The 7,909-nt window shown below is 41.3% G+C and overlaps 1 protein-coding gene across 1 annotated transcript in view; it reads left to right on the top strand.

Moving 5' to 3' along the window:
• The first annotated feature begins 1,071 nt into the window (after nt 1-1,071).
• LOC103598977 (cell division control protein 42 homolog) overlaps nt 1,072-7,909 on the top strand; it is a 41,846-nt gene continuing 35,008 nt past the window's right edge. Inside the window, exon 1 of the mRNA XM_008583051.1 lies at nt 1,072-1,169. The gene's annotated coding sequence lies outside the window, so the exon portion shown is untranslated. The remainder of the gene's footprint in view (nt 1,170-7,909) is intronic.

Genomic DNA, 7,909 nt, shown 5'->3' with positions numbered 1-7,909 from the left:
GTACACACTAAAATGTTAACAGTTGGTATTTTTAGGTATAGAACTACAGATAAAGATTATCTTCTGATTTCTCTATATTATAAACATGCTGGTAGTGTGACACTGTAGCAGCCGACTAGAGCCAGCCTCCTGAGTTCCAAGTCTCCACTCTGCCACTGCCTGGCTCGGTGACCTTGAGCAAGTCCCTTAACACCCCTGAACCTCAGTTCATGCACCCATATAATGTGGGTAATCGTTCTTAACTCATAGAGTGGCTGTACTACTACCACAAGCAAAGCTGTTAGCCCCATGCCTATAGTAACACTCAAAATGTAGTTATTCTTCTTGTGAAATTAAAACATCCAAAAAATATGACTACTAAATCAAATATATTGAAAGGTGTCTTCCTTGACCAAATAGCTATGGTACGAATAAATAATAGTTCAATAAATGACGTATTATTAAGATAACTATTTTTCTCTAACATGGAGAAACATCTGAGAATCGGTGACGGAAGATTCCTCCGTATTCTCCCGAAGCTTGCACGCTTGCAGGAAAGACAAATGACAAACAGGTGCTGTGAAGATAGGACGATCAGGGAAGGCAGTGACATTTGATGGCTGAGAGGTCTGGTGAAGAGGAGGCGGGCAGAGCAAACAGTAAGTGCAAAGCCTGGTGGTGGGGGAGAAAGCCTCCAACCCAACAGAAAACCCATGTGGCTGCTGCTAGGGACACTGGAGTGCAGGCAGAGATAAGAGCGGTGTTCAGCTGTCACCCCGCGGCGGCGGAGTGAACACAGGCCGGGGGAGTCAGGGGGCCATCCCCTTGCAGTGTGATCTCAGGCAAGTCACCACCTCTCTTTAGGAAGCCTTCGTCTTCTCTGCAAAATAAGGATGATAATGGTTTGCTTCACAAGGCTGTAAGGGTCAAAAGAAATATTAGTGCAAGCGCTTTGCACACCACCGTTCATGGCGTTATTACAAATAGAACCATACAAAAAGAACTGGGGAGCACAACCGGAACGAGGGCGCGCGGAGGGCGGTGAATCCACGCCCCGCCTCGAACAGCCCCTCCCACTTCCGCGGACAGCCATCCGCTCGTCTCCTGCGTGTTGACGTCAGTGCGTGCCCCTGTCCGGCAGCCGAGGAGACCCCGCGCAGTGCTGCCAACGCCCCGGTGGAGAAGCTGAGGTGAGTGCGGGGCCCGTGGCTCCCCTCGGGAGCGGTTCTTCCGCCGTCCAGTCCTCGCCGCGCCGTCCTTGGCCTCTCCCCATCCTCCTAGAAACCCCGTGTCTGGGATCCCGGGGGCCTGGGAACGCGGGGAGCGTGGGAGTGCCCGGCTCGCGTACCGTCGTTCGGACGAGCGCGGGTCCGGATTCTGTAGTGGGGCCGAGGGGCGGGGGTGGCCGCGGGGAAGGCGGAGGCTTACGTCCGAGGAGAGGTGCGCGGTCGGACTTGGGGTGCCGGCTCCAGGGCGCGGGCGGGGCCGGGCTGTCACCGGGCAGAGGCAGGTGGCGGCGGGAGGGGGCCGTGCTGACTGCCCCGGCCGTGCCCGCGCCGGGCTTCCCTCCGCTGCCTCTCCGACCGGCGCTTCAGCCCGGCAGGGTGGGTCTGAGTCCCGGTTCCTCAGGCTCCTTTCGTCCTGCCTTAGGTGGAGTTCCTGATAGTTCTCTTTGCTTCTCCCCCTCTTTCCCTGTTTGTTCAGCTGAAGGTTCCCCCTTCAGGGGGTTAAACTAACCACCACCCGAAAGAAACCAGCGTTGGGCCGCTTGCTCAATTCCTCTTATTAGGGGGAAATTTTCTTTGTTCGTTTGTCTTTTCATCCCCTTCAAATCCAAGAGAAATGTAGTGTGGAAGATTACGTCATCGCAATATAAGGGGCGAGAGTTTTAACTCCTACAAGTCAAGGACTCACTAAATTGAGACAGCATTTTGCAGCCTTAATCGGTCATTCAGTGACTTATCATGCCGGCTTCCCAACGCGTCGTATTCAGGAATGTTTAGAAATCCTGCAACTTGTGTTGAAAGCTGTCTCAAACACATGTAAAAGGCAGGAAAGTTTAATATCTCAGGATTAGCTTATGCCAGGGAATAAAGCGTAAAGCACCATCTTTTCCAGCCAGTTGCGTAGGCATTCATTTTGAAGGTCGTCTTGACTGTACTCGAATGAGGTGAATTTGTTTGTGGGAGCAATTCTTTAGTCCAAAATGACTTTCCAAGACTGTTTGACTTCTTTCATATGACTTATTTGGTGCAGAGAACCTATCTACGTTGACTCAAGTGTGCTTTTTTGTGGCAAGGGTGTGTTGAAAAAAATCCATATTTTACGCCTTATCTTTGCTTGCTAGACGCTGTGGTTTTGTCTTTAAAAACGAGTTTTGGATTTTTAACCAAAAAAACTTGTTATATTTTCATCAGTTGGTTAGAGCGTGGTGTTGATAACACCAAGTTTCTGGGTTCGATCCAGCCGCCAAAAACAAAATATTTTCAGACCTTTGGGGTAACAATTTTTCTCCCCCAGAATGTTGGGTCCATCCTAAATTTATGTCATTTCTTGGCTACTGAGTTCAGTAATACAGAGAAATGTTAACATTGTAAAGCAAAAGAGATACAGTTGTGTGATGTATTGTTATAAGGGTGGTTCGTGTTGGAACAAGTACTTTCTTTCCTCATTGTTTCTCATTTTTATGGTGAGAACAGATTGCTTGTTAAGAAACACTTAAGGAATGGTAGGTTCAAATCAGCTTTCGTTAGTGTGCAGGTGTTATAGTCTGTTGGCTGGATGTGGGATAGGTGTGGAGCTCGGATCTTCTGCAAAACTCATGGTATCTTACTAGTGGATCTTTAGGAATATAAAATTGGAACACTTCTGCATTGTTTCTTGAGTCTTTTCTATTTAAGAAGTTTAAATATTTATCAATTCGTATCTTTCCTTTTAAAATATAATAGTTTGAATTTACGGTTTTGAGACTGAGACAAGGAGATAAGAGATTGGCAATTAGCTGAGTATTAAAAACGAGCTTTTTTCCAGGAATTTCTTTCAGACCTGAAAGGTATCACATCCTCTCTTTACCCTTAAAATGTTTTCATATTATAACCAATACCTGTGTTTAGTTTAACTTAATTTTTTTGGAATCTGAGACAAATCTTATAGCCTAGAGTAAGTAGTATGGGGTCTTAAATCAAACATCTTGAAGCCCACCAAGACCAAATCTTGAAGTTTTCTCTAACTTCAAGATTTGTTTTCGTTTATTAGGATACTTTTTCTACTTGTAATTTTTTATGTTCTATTAGAAAAGCATTTCTGGTTATTTGTGAAATGGTTACATTAATGAAATGTTTTGAGCTGTCAAATTTGGAAAACTTTCAAGTACAATTTACTCTGCCTGTCTGGGGAGTAGTATTGACAAGCTTTCTTGGAAGTAGAAGTTGAATTGTACTTTTATTTATAGATAATTTTTTTTTTTCCCACGGGGGGAGGGTGGTTGGCTCTCTGGTTCAGGGATGGAACCCTGGACCTTGGTGTTATCAGCACCATGCTCCAGCCAACTGAGCTATGTGGTCAGCCCTATAGATACATTTTAAATGCCTTTCTCTATTGTTTTAGGGTCTTTCTTTTTTTTTTTTTTTTTTTGAGAGGATGAAGGACACTTAATGAGCAGTTTAGGCTTCCTTACTAGGGGAGGGAGGGGTTAATAATTGTATTTATCTCTGTAAAGAGATCTATACTCATATATCACTGTATATTAAAGGGCTCCATTCTAGGCTTTTATGATAATGCCTTATATATTTGTTGTCAGTTTCCTCCATTAGAATTTAAGTTCCATGAGGGCAGAGCTTTTGCCTGGCACCTAGAATACTGCCAGACACAAACATTTCAAGAAATGTTGGTCAAATAAATGAATTTGATGATGTCTGAGGGTTAACATTTTCTCTTTCTGCGTATCCTTAAGTCTTTTGAGTGACGACTTTTGTGCTCAGTCAGCCATATCCATATTTGGGCTCATCGAAGTGATGGTTACTAATCTACTCTTGCTTTATCCATCTGTTTTGTCTGCAGCTGCTCTATCTGGACACATTACCTTCATTTAGGACATCTTCTGATGAGTAGTTCTCTTATTCTCCTGAACATTATTTAGACAATGTTTGTTTCCTCATCTACCTCCGCTTCTTTGTTTTCACATAGCAGCTTATTATTGCTACTTCTTTCCCTCTGTGGTATCAAATTCCTGGTCATCTTATGCATTGTCCCTTACTAGTTTCTACTTTTAGTACTCATCCCTTCAGTCCAAAATATTTTTACTAAATCAATTTTCTTTACTTGGCCATTTTAGGTATGTCTGCCACTACTATTATAAGTCCTAAATGTCAAAACTCTTCTTCACTAGTCACCCCAGGGACATTGTTTTCATATTGCTTATGCCATGACGTAAAACCAGGTTTTTTGCCACCAAAATGGTGTCCCTCCCTGCAGTTTAAGAAAAATATTTCGTTTGTGTGTATGTGTATATATATGTTGTGTGTTTTTTTTTTTTTTTGGGGTGGCTGGTGGGTGCTGAGATCCAAACCCTGGACTTTGTGGTTACCAACTCCATGCTCTAACCAAGTGAACTAACTGGCCAGCCAAGAAAAAAAATTTTTTAGTCAAATCTTGGCATTAGGTGTTACGCTAAAGTCAAGAACAGTTTCTAATTTAGAGAAAACTATATAAGTCATGGTATTCACCAATCACTGGTGCTCTATCATCTGAAGTGAATCTCTGACTTAGGCTGTGTTGCTTACTCTTGTTCTTTAACACTTACGTCATTTTCTCCAAAAGTAAGTCATTTATTTGCATTTGCTGTTTTAATTCTGCTGCTTTGTGTTCTTGAGAGGTACATTGCTACCATAGTGATTAAAGGTGTAGACTCTGGAACCAGAATGCCTGGGTTCAAATCCTGACTCTGCCACTTATTAGCTATGTGCAGTCCAAGTAGTGTCTTTGCGGCTTGAGTTTGCTTCCTGTAAAATAGGGCTAGCAGTATTGCCTACCCAACAGTGTTGTTAGGAAGATTAAATTAGTTATAATTAATATAGTAATTATATATTATATAGTAATATATGTTAAATTAGTTATATGAAGTGCTTAAAACTGTTCACTGGCACACAGTTTGTGCTATGTAAGTTTTGGTTCTTATTATTACCTTTTAGACCTCCCCCCTCCACTTTTGAGATGCTGTGTTTTCTCCAAGGATGAACATTTTTTTAAAAAAAAGATGACCCGTAAAGGGATCTTTTTTTTTCCTTTTTCCTTTTTGTGTGACCGGTAATGGGGATCGCAACCCTTGGTGTCGCGCCCGTACCGTGACCGGCAACGGGATTGCAACCCTTGGTGTCGTGCCCGCACCGCGCTCAACCAGTGAGCGGACTGGTCTCTATATATGGGATCCGAACCCTCGGCGGGAGCGCCACCGCGCTCTCAAGTGCCGCACTCTACCGAGTGCGCCACCGGGCCAGCCCCATAAAGGGATCTTAACCCTTGACTTGGTGTTGTCAGTACCATGCTCTCCCAAGTGACCTAACCGACCATCCCTATATCGGGATCCGAACCCGTGGCTTTGGTGTCATCAGCACCACACTCTCCCAAGTGAGCCATGGGCTGGCCTTCAAGTATGAACATTTTAATAATCATCTCTACCCCAGTCTAATCTCATGAATCTGTAAAGGTTTTAAAATACAGTGGGGATTGTTGCCTCCTTTACATTTTTATCCATTATTTTTACCAGTGTCATAGAAGCAAGGGTGTAAGGCATCAGATAAGCAGTGTGTGGTCTATGGACCCAGCAACATAAGCATCACCTGGTAGCTCATTAGAAGCCTCAGGCTGCATCCCAGTACTCCTGAATCAGATTCTGTTTTAGCAAGATCCACATGTGATTTTTATGCATATTAAGGTTTGAAGCACCCTCTTCAGGACTGCTAGAGTGATGTCTTAAGGAATTTCTGGAACAATGTTGAGTGCTTTATTTTTATTTTTTCCTTACTAAAGTACAATCTATTTCTTTTGGGCATTGTACCAGAATTTATTGCAAGGATCATAATCTGAAAATGAATCTTAAGTTATTTGGCTTTTAAAGGAATTGTAGTTTCTTGCCTATTGTATAGAATCACCTCGTGTCTATGCTCATTATCGGAAACTAATGTGTAGTTTACAGGTATTAAAGTGCCGTTGCCACTTAGTAGTAAATAATCTTAAATTCTAGTTTAGTATATGAATTATGCATTTGAACTTAAATGACATTTTATTGGAAACTAATTGTTATGAAGAGGAACGGCCTAAACATATAATCATGATAATTCATATTGGTTATGAGAACAGATGAAATACAAAGTTGGCATTTAGCGGCTCAAATGTAAAAAGTGTTTTCTGCTTTCTTTGTTAAATTAGCGGTAACTCCAATCTCAAGGGAAAATGGTATAACTAAAGTCTAGTCATTTATAGCTGCCATCCTGAAAAAATTATTGCTATTTTTCAAAGACTAAATAATATTTATTTTTCTAATACATTTCCTTTTTCATTTTTCTTAAACTATGTGGTGTAGGAGGAATTCACCAGCACTATGTCTGTGCAGTATGTGCTCTAGAGTAATGCTTCCCAACCCTTTTCAAATGAAGGCAAAGAGAAAAACGTTTGTATGTCCCTTGGGGTAATTGGAGAAGTTGCTCTTGGCTGGCTAGAGGTGCTGCAGACCCCAGATGCCAGGAGAGCTGGGGGATCAATGTGTCAGGCACACCTGTGTCCATTCTCTGTGTCTCAGGTGGGAATCTGAAGTTATCTGCTGTTGGATATAAAGCCACAGTTATCCTTTTCAGTTAAAAGATTGTTACTTTTTGTGGAAAGAGAAGAGCTATGTGAGAACAGATCAAATGAGCAACAGATGAAATCAGGAGGAGCTGGAGGTGGAATAAAAATACTGTGTTCATCAGTATTAAGGAGTTTGAGAAAAGAGGATAAATTTAGTAGAAGAAAGCATAAGCAAGATTTCAGCTATATCCATTTGCTTGGTTGGTAGACAGTTTAGGAATATTTGTAATTTTTTGGTTTGTTTAAAACAGATGAACAGGAATGGGAAGTAAACGAATAAAGTTTCTTAAAAAATTATCTCTGGTTTCAGAGATTTTCATTATAATACAGTTTCACTGTAGCTACTAGTATTTGTTTCACTAGCAGAATGCTGTTTGATAGGAGCTCAATTTTAGATCCTTTCTGAAATAGAATTATACCCTCTATCATTTATTTCTCAGAAAACCATATTTTTTTTTGTAGAGTTTAGCAGTAAGATTTGAAAATAAATTATTAGATTTTAAAATGTAAATTTTCATTTATCAGAGAAGTTAAAAAATGGATAGGTGCTATGAATATCAATGCTAGGGTTTAAATCAATGTCTAATACTGTCATCTGGTTCAGGAAATGTACAAATATTATTGTTAAAATAAAAGCTAGGAATTGAATTATTTTAGGTCATGTTATTTATTTGCTCTGCTCATCATAGGGTCAAAGGGAATGTTAGATCATTCTGATAGTTTATAGACCGGTAATACCCGGGGTAGCAGGTAATTTTAGTTTTTAGAGTAACCCTTGTGTTGTTTAGTGTATTTCAGAATATCTGAAAGATGTTTCCATGGGGTTTGGTGTCAGATAAATTGGACACCCTAGTAGTTATATTCCCATCTTGGAAGTTCATAATGTATATAAGTTTATTAAAGGTTCAGAGAAGTTAGATCATCAGAGAATCTGTTTAACTTGGTGTTTCTTAAACTTGTTTAACGGAGGTGTTCTCCCCAACCCCCCACCCTATGGAACACCCTTTAAAGTTTTGAGAAAATGTATTGGGAGGCAGTGGAATCCGGTGGCTTAGTAGTCTCCATTTGGATTAAGGGCTGTTGATGT

This window comes from Galeopterus variegatus, unplaced genomic scaffold, assembly GCF_000696425.1.
Source record: "Galeopterus variegatus unplaced genomic scaffold, G_variegatus-3.0.2 Scaffold2813, whole genome shotgun sequence".
In the NCBI taxonomy this organism is placed as follows: Eukaryota; Metazoa; Chordata; class Mammalia; order Dermoptera; family Cynocephalidae; genus Galeopterus; species Galeopterus variegatus.
The sequence above is the reverse complement of the archived record's forward strand: the minus strand, read 5'-3'. Positions and strand labels throughout refer to the sequence as shown.